An 18,664-nucleotide genomic window follows, 5' to 3' on the forward strand; every position below is an offset into this window, starting at 1 on the left:
TTCTCGTCTATTTTTTTATAAATTGGTTTTCAATTTTGTGCACTTGTTCGGACATTTTCTGCTCAATTACTTGACTTGTGTCATTTTCTTGTTCCATCCTGTTAGCCAGTACACTGATTTCACCCACGATACTGGCATTAGCCACCTGGATATTATCTACTCTTTCGCTCAGTTCTTGCACCGCTTTGGGTATGGTTTCATAGGTTTGTCTCAAACTAACAATCTCACTTTGCATAGCTTCCAAAGATTACATTAACTGCAAGTCTCTCTCATGCTGGCGTCGATCACGCTCTGCTTGTTTAGCATCACGTTCTCTTTCACGTTCTGCTTGCATACGTGCAAATTCAGCTACCAATCTCTGGTCACGCTTTGCTTGTTCATGCACAAACGTAGCTTGGATACTGAGCATGCGCTCGAACATAACTCTTAATGATTGCACTTCTGACACCTCACCACTCTCTGGTCCGTGTCTAGTGCTTGTGGGTGGTACAGTATTTCTACTTTCAACTGAATCACTGGCTGGCAGTGGCCACATTTCTTGCCCTTCTGCCCCCAGATTCTCACATTGTACTTCCTGAATTACGCCACTAACATTACTTTGTGCCCCAGTTTCTAACTCGGTATCACTGCTTGCTAACTGTTGTTCATTATCCATGTTTATATCTTTCTGACTACGCAATCTAACCATATTCAACAAAAGAAACAAAATCTGAACTAAATATCCTAACACTCAGGTTTCACTGACATAATCACACAAGAAATGGTCATTTGTTGAAACACACTTATTATATACTTCGATGACTAGCTACTCAAATGTCCTGTTATTTTTAAAAAAGAACACTAACAACAAGCACACCACTAATGATCCGAGAACACTGCATCGACGCTACTCTGCTACCTACAGGACAACTACACTGTAGCTTTACCTTTTGGTGATCTATCTTGGGTGCAGCTGCCCCCTGGTATTGTCGTAGGTAATTAATATTTCGATATAATGAGCTCTCTTCTTCAGCCTGCCTCTGCATATATAGTGTTGTCATGCAAAAAATCATATACAGCTATTACCACACAATATTAGTTAGGCAATACATACAATGCATGAAAAATTATTAATTGTTCTTCAACAAAGTTCGACTACAAAAATTCCCTAGTTATCTCATGGGTATTTTGTGGCCACTGCATATTCGAGCCCCACGTTGGGCGCCAATTTAATGAAATTAAATTAAATTTAAAAAAATAAATAGATACCTTTTTTTAAATTGTTTTTTTTATTTCTCTTTATCTTTCTTTCAGTACGAACTTTGTTGTAGAACCTCTTATTTACGTGAGGTAATAAAAATTCATTTAGACAGAATTAAGTACATTTAAAATTACGTGAACTTAGTCAACCCACTCATGCTGATAAATTCATATTAACTGATTAAGAATTTTTAGTTGAGAATTATATCTTTTACATAATTCGGCCTTGGCACACATTTTCTAAATGCAGTGGTTTTTTTTTTTTTTTTTATATTTACTGAATTCTTTCCCGGCGTTAGCTATGGAACACAAGACTGTCTCTATTAGCAGTAAATGGTTAAGTATTGCCAAGTCGACGTTTAATTATCATTGATAAAACACACTTCACTATACATTTAAGTTATTTCAAAGAACCAACGAATTGTTAAATTTCAACGGTAACTATCCACCTATGAATGCACAAATGTGAAACTAGTAATAAATTCCGTCAGTCTCAGGATCGCTGTAAAAGAAAAAACATTTTCTTAATTCACTGCTAATTTTTATCTGCTCCCGATTTACGGGTTTGGTTAAATTTTTCTTAGCGGAACAATTTTTTAAATGTGCCGCCGCTGTAAATTGTTTGCGGCACCAGCGATAGTTGCTAAAAATGCTGAAAATTCTTTAAAGAAATATTATAGATGACATGGGCAAGCTAATTTACATTAGTAATACACACTTTTGATAAATTATAATGTGTTTAGACCACAACAATAATTCAACTTACATTAGTTTGTAATTTCTCCTCTAATGGCGGCTAAATCTAGATACAGACAAATGAAGTCTACCCATTCATAAAATGCTACGTCACAGGTTCCTCTCTCTCTCAGCTCTCGAGGAAGAAGACAAAGAATGCACACTATGTGTTCCTATTTATTTCACCATCAACCGTTAATGTCTCTTTGCAATCTGCGGCTGTATTTTACATTTTTGTTATCGCAGATATTGACAAATTTCGTAATTACATTATGAGTATAGAAATATTACAATCATAAATACATCGAGAATATTACTACAGAAAATATTACAATAATAACGAATGTCCTTTACACAAAATTAAATAATATTTTTTGTTAAATAATTGCAGTATATACAAATTGCTTCATAGCGGCGTATATAGTACAATTAAATTTTAGTCTATTAATAGTGTGTGTGCTGCCAGGGAACGTTACACTATGTAGATTGCGATGTGCTGAGCGATATGATTGTATTGACAGTAAACCATTGTCATACATATGTTTTTTTGCAGATTCACCCGATCTGATCTGAATCTGGATGAGAACTTACATGCCGAAGATTTTTCTTCATCCTGTGTATAGAGTAAGGAAGTTAAATATAGTGAGTATGTAAGAAGAGTAACTGTAAATTCGAAATGGGTACAAAAAAGAGTATTGCTCAGTGGGAGTATTAGTTGTTATGGTCGTCAGTCCAAAGACTGGTTTTGTGCAGCTCTCCTCTCTACCCCATCGTGTGCCAGTCTCTTCATCTGCGAATAACTACTCCAAGTTATATTATTCTAAATCTGCTTACTGCATTCATCTGTAGGTGTCCATCTACGATCTTACCCCCATACGTTTCTTTGGCACTAAATTGGTGATAACTCAATGTCTCCGAATTTGTCCTACTAACTTATTCCTTCTTCTAATCAGGTTCTGAAATGAATTAAAACATGGGCAATAAATAGTCTAGACAAAAGGCAATTTAAGATTTTTAAATATGGTACTACAGAAGAATGATGAATATTTGGTAAGTAGAACATGTAACTATGAGGAAGTGAGGAATAGAACTGGGGAGAAACGAAATTTGTGGCACAACCTGACTAGAAGAAGGGATCAGTTGATAGGCTACATTCTAGGACATGAAACACTCCACAGAATTACTTTCACAAAAGACTTCCTAACACTTAAATCTACATTCGACATTAACAAATTTCTCTCCTTGAGAAATGCTTTTCCTGCTGTATCCTCTCTACTTTCGACATCATCAGTTATTTTGGTGCTGAAATAGCGAAACACATCTACCACATTGTCTCATTTTCTAATAATATTCCCTTATCATCACCCAATTTAACTACCCTTGTTTTACCATTGTTGATGTTCATCTTATATACACCTTCCAAGACCCTGTCCGTTCTGTTCAACTGCTCTTCTTATTCCTTAGCTGACTCTGACGGAATTACAGACTCATCGTCAAACCTGATCGTCAAACTCATCGCCTTCTTCCTGAACTTTAATTTCCTCCTCTAATCCTTTTGTTTGCTTTCCGTTACTGCTTCTTCAGTGTACAGATAGAACAATACCTCAGATAAGCTGCAACACTGTTCCACTCCCGTCTCACATGCTCTCTGGTTTTTGTACCAGTTTGAACAGCTTTTTGCTGTTTTACAGTGAACATGGTCAAAAGCTTTCTCATTGTCTACATATGCTATAAAAGTAGGGATGCCTTTTTGCAATTTTCTGTAAAGAATTTGCATTAGTCGTTCTCTTGGAGTCTGAGGATATTCACCTGTCCCAAGCATCATACCAGGTGGAAGACTTGTCTCATGGTTGGTTTTTTCCAATGTTATCAGTAGTCCTTACAGAATATATTTACTCCAGGGGCCTTGTTTCAGCTTAAGTATTTCAAAGCTCGGTCAAATTATTCTCGAGTATCTTATCATCTTCATTCACATCCTCTTCCATTTCTATAATATTTCCTGCTAGTTTTCCTCCTTTCTATATATCCTCTTTATGTTCCTTCCACCATACAGTTTCCCTTCTTTACTTAACACTAGTTTTCAATCTGAGCTCTTGATATTCATAGAGATGCTTTCCTGTTCTCCAAAGGCCTCTTTAATGTTCCTGTAGGTGGTATCTATCTGTCAATAGTGCCATGTGCTTCTGAATCCTTAGATTTGTCCTGTGGCCATTCCTGCTTAGATAATCTGCACTTCCTGTCTTGCGCATTTTTTAGGTGTTTGTATTCTCCTTGACCAGCTTCATTTGCTGAAGTTTTTATTTTTTCCTCTCATCAAAGAAATTCAGTAACTTCTGCGTTATCCAAGGATTTCTACTAGGCTTTGTATTTTTACTTATTGTATCTTGAGCTGCCTTCACTATTTCACCTCTCAAAGCTACCCATTTGTCTTCTCCTCTATGATTGTCCTCTGCTCTAACCAATTGTTGCCTAATGAACCCTACAATGCTCCCTCTAATGCTCCCTATGGTTCTTTCACAAATTTCCAGGTGTCATATCCTTTCCTACCTTTCTTGCAATTTATTAAGTTTTAATCTACAGTTCATAAACAATAAACAGTGGTCTTAGTCCTTACTTGTCCCTGGAAACGTCTCATATTTTATAATATGTGCCTGGAGTCATTTTCCTCTGCAAAAACTCATCTTCCCCTCTTCAGGAGCCGGCCGGAGTGGTCGGGCGGTTCTAGGCGCTACAGTCTGGAGCCGAGCGACCGCTACGGTCGCAGGATCGAATCCTGCCTCGCGCATGGATGTGTGTGGTGTCCTTAGGTTAGTTAGGTTTAGTTAGTTCTAAGTTCTAGGCGACTGATGACCTCGGAAGTTAAGTCGCATAGTGCTCAGAGCCATTTTGAACCTCTTCAGGAACCACAGGTTTGTCTGATCTTTCAACAAATACTGGTCCAATGTTTTTGCACCTATCGTTCAGCCATCTCTATTGCTAAGGCACGGAAGCCACTCCACCAACCCAAGTTCCATGGTGGGGGGAGGGGAGAGAAATGGTTGTAGCCAATCTTATATACATTTAATATTTAAGTCAACCATTACAAGCATGAATAATATCTAACTATCGTTCCATGCAGACTTCACAATCATATAAGTATACCTGGAAACTAGCAGTATATTTGCTATGTGGGCTGGATAGCTTCTTATATAAGTGATTCGTCAAATTAATGTTCAAAGTTGTTCTCCAAAAATGATGAAGGGAAACAATTCTGTTTTGTGTGACTGTTTAATTCCACAAGGAACAATGATGTATACTAACGTAAATGAAACATGTAAATAGACCTCACTTGACAGAGTTTTTAGCAATAACCCAATACAAATGACACTGCGTGGAATCTATTGCGCTTCTCAGTAATAATAATGGGGAGCAGAGCGAACAGGTCAAATACATACATCAAAAAAGTTTTGCTTCACCTCGGTTCTAAGATTTCCGGAACCTGTACAGAAAATTGGAATATAAAACAACATAAAATCATTTTCGCTCTTTTTATTGCTCATGAAAACCACACATTGCATGTTGTACCAGCATACAGCGAGACCTCCAGAGGTGGGGGTCCAGATTGCTGTACATACCAGTACCTCTAATACCCAGCAGAACGCTCTCATGCATTGTTGCATGCCTGTCTTCGTCATGGCATATTATCCACTAGTATATCAAGGCACTGTTGGTCCAGATTGTCCCATTCCTCAACGGCGATTTGGCATAGATCCCTCAGAACGGTTGATGGGTCACGTCGTCCATAAACCGCCCTTTCCAATCTATCGCAGGCATGTTGATAGGGTTCATGTCGGGAGAACATCTGGCCGCTCTAGTCGAGCGATGTCGTTAATCTGAGGAAAGTCATTCACAAGATGTGCGCGATGGGAGCGCGAAATGTCGTCCATGAAGACCAATGCCTCACCAATATGTTGCCGATATGGTTGTGCTATCGGTCAGAAGAAGGCATTCACGTATCGTACAGCCCTTATGGCACCTTTCATGACCACCAGCGGTGCACGTCGGCTCCACATAACGCCACCCCAAAACAGCAGAGAACCTCCACCTTGCTGCACTCGCTAGACAGTGAGTCTAAGCCGTTCAGTCTGACCTGGTTGCCTCCAAACACGTCTCTGACGATTGTCTGGTTGAAGGCATATGGGACACTCATCGGTGAAGAGAATGTGATGCCAAAGCTGAGCGGTCCATTCGGCAGCTTGGTGGGCCCATCTGTACCGCGCTGCACGGTGTTGTGGTTGCAAAGATAGACCTCGTCATGGACATCGGGAGTGAAGTTGCGCATCATGCAGCTCTTGCGCACAGTTTGAGTCGTAACACGACGGCCTGTGGCTGCACGAAAAGTATTATTCAACGTGGTGGCGTTGCTGTCAGGGTTCCTCCGAGCCATAATCCGTAGGTAGCGGTCATCCACTGCAATAGTAGCCCTTGAACGGCCTCAGCGAGGCAAGTCATCGTCAGTTCCTTTCTCTCTGTATCTCCTCGATGTCCGAACAACGTCGCTTTGGTTCACTCCGAGACGCCTAGACACTTCTCTAGTTGAGAGCCCTTCCTGGCACAAAGTAACAATGCGGACGTGATAGAACCACAGTATTGACCGTCTACGCATTGTTGAATTACAGACAACACGAGCCGTGTATCTCTTCCCTGGTGGAATGACTGAAGCCGATGAGCTGTCGGGCCCCTTCTGTCTAATAGGCGCTGCTAATGCATGGTTGTTTACATCTCTGGGTGGGTTTAGTGATATCTCTGAACAGTCAACGGGGCTGTATCTGTGATACAATATCCACAGTCAATGTCTATCTTTAGGAGTTCAGGGAACCGGGGAGATGCAAAACTTTTTTGATGTATGTAATATCGATAAACAAGTAGGTACTCGGGTGCAGTACTATGATTTTACCTAAAGATACAAAGTGGTTCTAGAAACGAAGTGGTTCTTAGAAACCTCACTTCGAAATCTGGGCTGCTGAAACATCAACTGAATTCCAAAGGCAGAAGCTCCTTCAATTACCTTAGTGCGGCGCAAGGCAGTGTGCTGACGATGGCTGATATTCGTAGTCGGCTGCACTGCATGGAGATGAGCTCGCCTTGGAGACCGATCGAAGCGCGAACACGGAAGAAAACTAAGTGCTTGTCCTGGTGCCCGGATAAGTGAAACTGTGAAAGAAATTAGTCTGCAGCAAGGGCGGCAAAGTACGCGACCAACTCCTGTGGTGGCCAGGAACGAATTGTCCCGGCTGCAGTGACAGATATCTTCCTCGATCCTGCCGCTTCTAATTTAGCTAAATAAAAGATAAGGAAAACTTAAAGATTAACACATAAATACTATCAACTTAAATTTACAGCGGATCTAAAAAAATTTCAGGTGAATGATGAGGGAGAGGAAAAGAAACTTAATCATATCAGTATGATTAGTTTTTTTTTTACGATACCTGAGACAAAGGTCGCCAGTAAGGAAATTAACCGCATGTTTCCTATCCTGGAACACTTAACTAATAACTAAGTTAGGGGGCAGAATCACTATGATATGCTTATCACCCTCAAGTGAGTTTATATTCAATCTGCATGTGGTATGTAACGCAACCTTACGCACTGGCTTTTGGGTAACATACAATTGTGAAGTTTTGATGGATCAAGGGAGGAGATACTCTGTACATGTTCGTGAATTCTGACTACATTACACATTGTGAACAGCTGGCTACTCCCATCTTGAGCATTAGTCTTGTTTGTAGTCGTTTGGAATATACAGTTATCGTTATTACATCCTCTCATTTGCAAACTAATAAACTCAGCAGTGCCTGCTGAGATTCATCCCCTTTAACAATCTCTCCCTTTCTCCTCATCTGAAGGGAGCTCCTCAATCGGCAAAGTTCTCTACGAATTTCGGAAAAATTTGACCATGCCGATAAACCTCTCAATTTCTTTCCTATTCTTCTTCAATGGAAATCGATGGATGGCTTTTGTACAATCTTGCTCTATATTGACACCACCTGCCGAAACTGAATGATCTAGGAAAGGGGTATTTTTCCTCGTCAGGTTAACTTTTAATGGTTTAATGTCTAATCTTGCTGCAGACAAGCAACATAATATCTGCCCCAGATGGTCCAGGTGGTTTTCGAACGTTTTGCTGTAAATAATATCTAAATAACACTGCACACTCCTGAATTTTTAATCACTCAAAATAGAATCTAAAAGTTGGGACAAGCTTATGGGCCCCGTGGAGAATCCAGAAGGGACCCTATTGTTCTCAATTTACAGTTCCTACAGGAAACAGTCAAGGAGCTGGGCTTTTCTGCAATCGGTACTTGATGATACACTTGGCTCAGATCAAACACTGAAAAATACTGTGCTACCGAGAACTGGCTGCTACAGTTATACAAATCAGTAAGCGGAACTGATTATAATGTCACTTTCCGATTCTGCTGACCACTTGCCTTGGGTGCTAAAAATTTTCGGAAGCATAAGTCGATGCAGTTGAATGGATTACTTTATCTGGCAATTGATGGTCGATTATTTTTCTAAGTTTTCGTTTGTAAGGGCGATGATTGGTGTTGTGTCCTGTGGTCATCAGGAAAGAACAAACAGTCAGTTTGAACACACTTTTCTATAATTAAAGAAAAACGCCTTTTGGCATACACCAAGTTTTAAAGGCAAGAAGAACCAAAAAACCCCACAGATCTTTTGGTGGAAAACCAGATAATGAAACAAGACAATGGAAGAAACTCCTGACCAACATCTACTCTACCAAAAACAAAATACCATGTGCTACTACAATGCTACAGCAAGCGAATACAATCCTAGGGCCGACGTAAGTACTGGCGAGAGCTGTTCCTAGTGATTGGTATACACTGCCTGCCTGACTTTTTATGGTAATTTTATTCCCCTTCCCCATGGGCAGAGGATAGCTAGCAGCTGCACAGTCCACCACTCTTCAGCCAAACGACTGTACAGCATATGTGAAAGGGGAAACTTACCAAAAACGGTATGATAAAAGGGATACAGAAGAAATACAGCAAATTGAGACGATGAAAGTTAAAATAAACACCAATGCGGTAGCATGCACAGGAGGGATAGTTAAAAAATCGACATAAAGTTAAAAGAACACAGATTCGTGGCGCACTTAAAATCACTAGAGTCAAACACAAGTTAAAAGTCGGTCGCAGCATAATAATCACACAGAGCGAGACACTTAACACACAAAACCACTGGAATCGACGGAACACACACAAAGAACAAAAACCGCTGGTAGGGACCTGCAGAAGGACTGGAGGTCGGAGAGGAGGAAACAAATAGGAGAGAGGGGCGGGAGGGCGGGAGGAAGAGGAAAAGGGGGGACAGGGGGCACACCAAGAGGCAGGAGACGGGCAGGGTGCGAGATGAAGAAGGAAGACAAAGTAGGAGGGAGACACTGAAGGGGAGCACAGGAGCGGAAGGGGGTGTAGGAGGCAGAAAGCTACTTAGGAGAAGGAAGGGGGAGGAGAGGGGGCCCTGAGGAGGAGGCAGGAGGTGGGTGGGGTTAGAGTTGGTAGGAAGGGTAAACGTCAGGACGAAGCTCATCATCCAGGTGGGGTAGTGCTGGAAGTTGCGTTGGGAAAGAAGGTGGAGGGTGGGACACAATGGTAAAGGCACAGTAATGGGATGGGGCTGGAGAAGAAGGGAGACACCAGGAGGTGAGGGGTATGGAGGCGGCAGATAATATACAGGGTGCAATTGTGTTCAAGGAAAAGGAGTTGGTGGGGAAAGGGAATGAGATCATAGAGGATGCATGTGGGGGACGGAAGGCGGAAGCGGAAGGCGAGGCGGAGTGCATGGCGCTCAAGGATTTGGAGGGCCTTACACAACCTGGGAGGGGCGGAAATCCAGATAACGCTGGCATAACAAAGGATGGGTCGGATCAAGGATTTGTAGATGTGAAGGATGGTGGAAAGATGCAGATCCCATATCTGGCCACCTGCATGACGGTCTAGGCATGCTTATAAAGCCAGGTCGGCAGAGTGCTACACGAGCCATGAGTTCCTATTGGTGGGACAGAGTCACATGTTGTCTGGCGAAGTAGTTCCATTTTCATTTGGAAAGTCGGTTCTTGTTTCTGTCCGCTGGCGATGTTTCTCTCCGCACCACTGAAAGGGGGGTCGGCAACCAATCTCGCATGTCGGTTGTGCAGGCCCTCTAAATAATAAGGGGCCACTACGACATTCCTCCCAATGGGAAAGAAAATGCACAACACCGCATCTACATTGTAATATTATTGGGCTTTCCGTCGTTTGAAAGCTGTGAGTACCTTTGGGAAGGCATTCATCTAGCTGTGTATTAAATGATCAACTTATGGGATGAGACCTATTCTTTGAAAGACATTTGTTTTATATAATTTACGTAACTGAGATGCGCATCTAGCCTGAACGCTAATACATCGATAGCGCAGTCGAAGGAACATTTTAACAGAAGCTGAACTGAGCGTTCCGCTTCGATCTAAATAAAAAATATGACGCTAAAAACCTTTGTAGATCTTCAGATTTTGCTGTACTTCTTCTTGTAATGTGAAAGCATAAAGAAGGTCGTCTTTAAACGATAAAAGTGAGCGGTCTTTCCAGCCTGCAGACAACAGTTATCAATTAATAAAATTCAAGTTATTTATGTTCGATACTGTAAATCGGCAAGTTATTGTTATGAAGGTGTTGAACGGTGCAAGAATTGTCTCGAAGGAAGGAGAAAAGTATAGAGTGTAATTTGTGATAAAGACGCCAGCCAAGAAGCGATCACAGGACAGGCTGAAATCTTATCGGACCAGCACAGTCAGAAAACTGCTTATGTTAGTTATACAGTTTATAAATAAGCCCTAGTTGCTTGTGGCAATTATTTGAATAAATTTAGTGTTTACCAGATTTCTTATTCTATTCCTTTCTTTTTTACCTCCATGTCATATTATTTTTATAAATGTCAAACAGTCTTTCCCATAGCAGAGAATACTGCGGCATCCTGGTCGTAGACAGAAGGCCGCTCCTTGTTTTCTATACAACTCATAGCCCAACCATTTATTAATGATTTCAACTGCAAATGCAATTTTTTTATTGTTCATTGTTAAAGGTCCCTTAGGTAATTCTAACATTCATACTGATTACATAAAGGAATCCCGGTTGTTCTTTTCCAAATAATAGAAGCATTTGCGTAATCAAAAACTAGCCTCCTTCTGACAACGATCAGGAGCCGACCAGAAGACGGACGTCTTCTACCTGTTTCGTGTTTCCTGTGGCAAAGCTGTGCCAAACTGGGAACACAACATTCTAGTATGAAATACAAAACCTATATAAGTATTAGATTAAAACTGAAAAAATTTAAATACATTTAATTTAATTAATTAATTTATTTTTATCATACTAGACGTAGTGCCTGACCAGGGACTCGATAAAAAAAAAATCTGTTCTGTTATTGTTTCATGACATCATCCGGTGGACATCGGGAAGCCATATAGGAAGTACTGAACAGAACCGTGGAACTATTAAAAATTTCGAAAAATAACAGCAGTGGGCAAAACGACAGATGTAAGTACTGTTTATATTACGCGTACAATCTCGCGTCTTGTATTAGAAAAACTGATTTACGGAATTTCTTTCCTTACTGCTTCATTTTATCCTATCGCTGTTAATTTCATTGCAGAGTTGCTTATCTACGTAGTTATAATTCACTTCTGATCATCTCTTAATGCAAGGTTTGTTTGTTAGCATTATTAGCATCTTCATTGTTGCTACGGTTAAAAAGACAAGATGGATGCCATAATAGCAGGATCCAGTGTCTAGTAGGTGATTATTTAGGGGGGTGAAGCTGACTCCTGCACGTGGTGCCCCTGCATAGGTACTGGACTAGATTCTCCAGTACTGAACTGAACGTCAGCATTCCAAAAGCATTGCATTATAGGTTTCACTATGAATATTGTTGTAATGTTTTTGACTCGAAATAAATAAATAAATAAATTGTCACTTATTTTCCAAACTAGGTGCCATCTTGTCTTCTAGCCGGTATAGCTCTGCAATTGTCTGCTGCCGCAGTGTGACGTTTGACTATCAGGAAGCGTCGGAGTGTGTGCATCTGGGAGTTGACTATTGGCGTGCCGCGAATGATTTCTTTGAGCAGTTACCTCACAAACTTGAAAATAAACACGGCAGATGACAGAGGCAAGCCGACAAACAGTGTGGCTGAAGGTGATGACACAATTATCAAGTCATACCCACTACGTTCGAGAACGGGAACAGGCAGACCCGATTCGCAAATGGAGAGAACGGCAGACGAGGATAGTGACGTTTCGGCACAGCAATCATCATCACAGCAAGCGGGAGAATTTTCGATGGCTGAAATGATGAGAATTTCTCTTCAAGAAACAAAACAGGAGAAACTGGAAATGGAAGCTTATAAATTACAGAAACAACGTGATATAGAACAAAGGTAAGATGTACAAAGACTTCACAGTACGAGTCGAAAGTTGCCAGGCAGTTACAACGGAAGTCTCAAAGAAGTCGGCTGAGGTTGGAACTGAAGGAAACAAGCTTGCAGACAACGTCATCACTCTGCAAGGCCAGGTCAATGACCTGACACAGCAGCTATCCGACATTAACATTGAAAAGAGGTAACAGTGCAGTAGAATCGTGATGCAATTTCGAGAGACTTGTCAGTGACTTGCTGGGGGGATTCCTTTACTCGTGACAGTCAGGTTTGATTCAAATGCTATAACTTTAGAACTGGAAGATACCTTAGAATATAGTAAGTAAGCGATACTCTGACTAAAGGAGAGTTGAGAGGTTAGCTCTGTACCGCTTCTCCCAAGTGTTGTGGACAAAGACATTACAACCTCTGACATACGTCTCATGAAATGACTGCAACGTGAAAATTAGGGTCAAATACGAAAGCTTTTACAGAGAGACAATCAGAAGCAGATTCTTTCTTAGGCTTTCCTAAAAATTAATAAAAGAACATCTTTCCATGAGGTTTGTCTATTTATAAATATATGAACTTACATCTTATAAGGCAGGCTCAATTTATATCCATACCCACACACACACACACACATTTATACAGGGTGTTACAAAAAGGTACGGCCAAACTTTCAGGAAACATTCCTCACACACAAATAAAGAAAAGATGTTATGTGGACATGTGTCCGGAAACGCTTAATTTCCATGTTAGAGCTCATTTTAGTTTCGTCAGTATATACTGTACTTCCTCGATTCACCGCCAGTTGGCCCAATTGAAGGAAGGTAATGTTGACTTCGGTGCTTGTGTTGACATGCAACTCATTGCTCTACAGTACTAGCATCAAGCACATCAGTACGTAGCATCAACAGGTTAGTGTTCATCACGAACGTGGTTTTGCAGTCAGTGCAATGTTTACAAATGCGGAGTTGGCAGATGCCCATTTGAAGTATGGATTAGCACGGGGCAATAGCCGTGGCGCGGTACGTTTGTATCGAGACAGATTTCCAGATCGAAGGTGTCCCGACAGGACGACGTTCGAAGCAATTGATCGGCGTCTTAGGGAGCACGGAACATTCCAGCCTATGACTCGCGACTGGGGAAGACCTAGAACGGTGAGGACACCTGCAATGGACGAGGCAATTATTCGTGCAGTTGGCGATAACCCTAATGTCAGCGTCCGAGCAGTTGTTGCTGTACAAGGTAACGTTGACCACGTCACTGTATGGAGAGTGCTACGGGACAACCAGTTGTTTCCGTACCATGCACAGCGTGTGCAGGCAGTATCAGCAGCTGATTAGCCTCCACGGGTACACTTCTGCGAATGGTTCATCCAACAATGTGTCAATCCTCATTTCAGTGCAAATGTTCTCTTTACGGATGAGGCTTCATTCCAACGTGATCAAATTGTAAATTTTCACAATCAACCTGTGTGGGCTGACGAGAATCCGCACGCAATTGTGCAATCACGTCATCAACACAGATTTTCTGTGAACGTTTGGGCAGGCATTGTTGGTGATGCCTTGATTGGGCCCCATGTTCTTCCACCTACTCTCAATGCAACACGTTATCATGATTTCATACGGGATACTCTACCTGTGCTGCTAGAACATGTGCCTTTACAAGTACGACACAACATCTGGTTCATGCACGATGGAGCTCCTGCACATTTCAGTCGAAGTGTTCGTACGCTTCTCAACAGCAGATTCGGTGACCGATGGATTGGTAGAGGCGGACCAATTCCATGGCCTCCACGCTCTCCTGACCTCAACCGTCTTGACTTTCATTGATGGGGGCATTTTAAAGCTCTTGTCTACGCAACCCCAGTACCAAATGAAGAGACTCTTCGTGCTCGTTTTGTGGACGACTGTGATACAATACGCCATTCTCCAGGGCTGCATCAGCGCATCAGGGATTCCATGCGACGGAGGGTGGATGCATGTATCCTCGCTAACGGAGGACATTTCCTGTAACAAAGTGAAGTCACGCTGGTACGTTCTGTTGCCATGTGTTTCCATTCCATGATTAATGTGATATGAAGAGAAGTAATAAAATGAGCTCTAACATGGAAAGTAAGCGTTTCCGGACACATGTCCACATAACATATTTTCTTTCTTTGTGTGTGAGTACGCAAGTTTCTTAGTAGTTATACAGTTGCAGATCGGTAGCAGGCAACTGTTCCTACACTTCTGTGACTGTTGACTGTCCTGTCCGTTCTGACCACTTATGCATGTGCCTGTATACAACATCCCCTGCAGGTATACATTTCCAGATCGGTAGGAGGCAGTTATTCTGACAGTGCCTTTAGGACATTTCTCTATCAATTTCGGGTGGTAATGAGGACTAGACCTCACAGAAAAAGTGAATGTATTTGTAGAAAGGGAAGCAAAAGTCGAGCCCATACACCGAGGTGAGCACCTCTGCTTCCTTCAATCTGTGATTGTGGAATAGAACAACGCTGTCTCATGCGCTGTGGACAGACTGGCCATTTCAAATAACATGAGCAGCACCTCCATCCTGCTAAAAAGTGTTCCACCCATGCTCATCTTTTTTCAGTTCTTTCCATCCCTTTCGTAGGAGGCTAAGGAAGCAGTCCTGAAGCATATGCTTACAGGGAATCCTCTAAGTCCTACTCCACCACCTCGTTAACTGAACACATTTCCCACCAAAAGTAAAGACAGTACCTTCCACTCCAACTTCTTCCTGCCCATTCACAATGGTGGCAGAGGTGGGGTGGGCTATTTGTGGACCAGAGCAGTCACTCTTCAAATCTGAGGCAACACATACACATGTTATTGGGAAACGTGGGTGTGGCGAAGGTGGAGTGGATTGTGGATGGGAATCCTACACCCTCAAAAATAAAGTATATAAATAAAGTCACTTTATGTCCCTCTCTCAGAATAGAGTGAGTCTTTTTCCCACCAACATCCTGATAGGGGAGAAGAGGGGAATGTGGAGTTGTCTGGTATGTCTGGTGGTTTGCCAGGGGGATGGTGGGAGAACAGTGGGAAAGTGACATTGAACTGAACTGGGTAAGGGTAAGGTTGATAAAAAAAAGTGTCTCTATTCTCAGAGGCTGTGAGAGGAGAAGAGAAAGGGGCTTTGGTGGGGGTTCCTCAGGAGGATAAATTCTCCCTGAGGGGCCATAAATCAACTCTAGGGGTTCATAAATCAATTAGCATAATAATAGGTTAAGAGGAAGGGGTGGAGGATAATTCACCCTGGATTGTATACTTGATTCTGAATGTATGGAATCTGCACAGACAAAATGGCCCAGGTTTAGCTTCATTCCACTACTACTGCCAATGGCACCTGCTACTTAGTTGTCGATGTGAAGTACTGTGTGCGTGGTCGTTATTGTCTGAACCATACTGGAAATTTAGATGAAAAAAGAGAGCCGGCCAGAGTGGCCATTCGGTTCTAGGCGCTACAGTCTGGAACCGAGCGACCGCTACAGTCGCAGGTTCGAATCCTGCCTCGGGCATGGATATGTGTGCTGTCCTTAGGTTAGTTAGGTTTAATTAGTTCTAAGTTCTAGGCGACTGATGACCTCAGAAGTTAAGTCGCATAGTGCTCAGAGCCATTTGAACCATTTTGAAAAAAGAGAGACACTGTCTCGATGTATGTTGTTAACATTAATTTCACGATATTACTGTTGACCTTCACTGCTGATTCATAGCGATGAACATAGAGAAAAGCATGTTACACATTTGCCAGCTCTGATCATGTATCATCCCTACAGTGGTAAAATATCTATTGTAACAACTTCAGATGACATGCTTGCTGTTTAACCAGTGATGTTACAGTAGATATTTTCCCAATGTGAAGGTGTTCCACCTTGGAAGATGGTAGTGAATAAATGTATTGTAAGATAGCAAAGTGTGCATCATGCATTACAGCAAGTATATCGATCCAATTGACAACTGCCTGAAAATATTTTTTGATCAAAGCGATAAATGACTGTTGAAATTGTAGAGTGCTGTACGCTATGCAGTGCTATGAAGGTGTCTGCCCAAGATGCTCATGGATCCAATTCTTTCACTTAAGTCGTTGTTTGTTATTGCTATATTTATTTGAAAACATACTTGTGTGTTACCAATGGCACTTCTTCCAGCACAATCTGTGTAAGGTGTTAAATAATGTTTTCTGATTTATTTGCACAACAGTTGCAAGAAACCATATTGCAATGGACGACTAAGTGACGCCAGTTTGAGATGCAACCAAACTCATCCTACTCACTGTTTCGGGCATCAGCCTCACTGTCCAGATGCTGTCTTTCACGATAGGTCCTGGAGCAACCGACAACGGTTGCCTACATCCGGTCCTTGGATCATCATGGCGTCGTCTTCATCAGCTGAACCACTCGATAACATCTCCTAAGTTTGTCATAAAATATGAACTGTAATCGTTTTGTTATTGTGCATATGCTACATGTTATATTTTAATTACACCATGCTACCTGTGTGAGAAAACGAAATCAAAAATAAAGACAGTGTCTAAAGACCTTCTTAATTACACTGATTTGGTAAAACAAAATTTTCGACTTCTTCTTCCTCTAACCGAAAAGTTATTCATTACAGTCAAGTTAGTTGGCAAAATGTGTCAATCACATTAAATATGCCGCTATGAACAACTTAATTTTGTAAGACTACCTATTATGACATTTCATTCGTTGTGTTATATACGTAAGTAAAGGATACAATGCGCTTGAGAAGTAGTCGGAAGAAACATTGCTGAATCTTAAGTGAGATCAGTCATCGTTGATACAGCAAAAGTGGGTGGTGAGCTCTGTGCAGAAAGGAGTTTGTAGAAGTGGAAGAAGCCCATGAACATAAGAAAAATCCGGGCGTGTCTGCCTCGGCTTCGTCCAGTTGCTCAAAATTTAGCTTTCAGATTCTTTTACTCCTGAAATCAAAAAGTGTAGAATGAAAAAAATCAAATTAATGTTATCGGCTCATGACTCCCGCTTAATTTTCATTTAAGTAAACTTGTACTGGCAACACACGAAAGAGAAACACTAGGCAACTCTGTTCTCCACACAGTAGGCCACAGCAAGCGGCAATAGCGTTGCGTGTGGAGCGTAGCTACCAACCTTGTCGTACAAACCTTCAATTTGTTGTCTCGATTATGGAAAAAGGTATGGCTGTCCTTTCCACCATTAAAAACAATTTCGAGGTGTTAGCTATAGTTCGTATGCAGTAATGAATTCCACGAAACGAACCAAATGTAAACTGCAGGCTACAACTTAATTATTCTCTATTGACTTCTCGAGACATGCGCAAAGTTTTACTTTACTCGGGAGTACCACCAGAATGAAGAAAAGGAAACAGTTCATTATACAGCAGTTGCTATAAGATTTGTATCTTTTCATGTTTTTTACTGAATAATTTTATCACAATCAAATGAGAAAGACGGTAAAGTGAAGCGAAGAAATAAGTAGGACGTCTTCCTTGTAGCTTTTATGATTACACTTTCTCTTTTCTTATTGACAATGAGCTGTGTCCTTCCATCGACAACATTGTAGTCTCATGGACAAATCTAAAGTAACAAAACCCATTTAGGGGGAAGAAAGGTGATAGATTACATAATTCACAGCGTGTTAGTTCCAAAACAGGCTCGGCAACACCTTGCCAGATGATGGCTGGATATCACTTTTTTCAGCTTTGGGTGAATCCGCACCTTGCATTGCTGCCTTGTCCCTGGACCAATGGTGATCGTGTGACTAAGGAAGTCATCTGGATTGCGCTACCACATCTGCGACGTATCGACTGCTGCGTGATTATCAGCTGCCTTGCTGGCTATGAACGTGTACTCTTACTCAGACGAATTAATTCCTTTCTCGTAAACAGTTTTCATTGACGTTGGAGACAGGTGCCGGAGGTGAACACGATGTGTGTGCACTGATGTTTCCAAGAGTTGTTTATGGTGGCGAAAGTAGATATTAAAACTGAAACTAAACCCCGTCCGAACAGGCCATGAAGGCCCAAGGGGATACCGACCGGGCGCCGTGTCATCCCACATGCGTCACTGGATGAGGATACGGAGGGCCATGTGGCCAGCACACTGCTCTCCCAGCCATATGTCAGTTTCCGAAACCGGAGCCGCTACTTCTCCATCAAGTAGCTCCTCAGTTTGCCTCACAAGAGCTGAGTGCACCCCACTTGCCAACAGAGCTCGGCAGACTGGATGGTCA

General features: G+C 41.8%; 2 long non-coding RNA genes across 2 annotated transcripts; one reads left to right on the forward strand and one right to left on the reverse strand.

Moving 5' to 3' along the window:
• Window positions 1-273: 273 nt before the first annotated feature.
• On the reverse strand, window positions 274-17,270 carry LOC126457702 (uncharacterized). Its single transcript, XR_007585509.1, has 3 exons — window positions 17,172-17,270; window positions 7,022-7,292; window positions 274-1,019 (listed from the first exon to the last, which is right to left on the reverse strand). It is a non-coding gene; the product is annotated as an uncharacterized LOC126457702 (long non-coding RNA).
• On the forward strand, window positions 11,411-16,972 carry LOC126457700 (uncharacterized). The gene is made up of 2 exons (XR_007585508.1): window positions 11,411-11,549; window positions 16,638-16,972. It is a non-coding gene; the product is annotated as an uncharacterized LOC126457700 (long non-coding RNA).
• Window positions 17,271-18,664: the final 1,394 nt, after the last annotated feature.

This window comes from Schistocerca serialis, chromosome 2 (genome assembly GCF_023864345.2).
Source record: "Schistocerca serialis cubense isolate TAMUIC-IGC-003099 chromosome 2, iqSchSeri2.2, whole genome shotgun sequence".
Taxonomy (NCBI): domain Eukaryota; kingdom Metazoa; phylum Arthropoda; class Insecta; order Orthoptera; family Acrididae; genus Schistocerca; species Schistocerca serialis.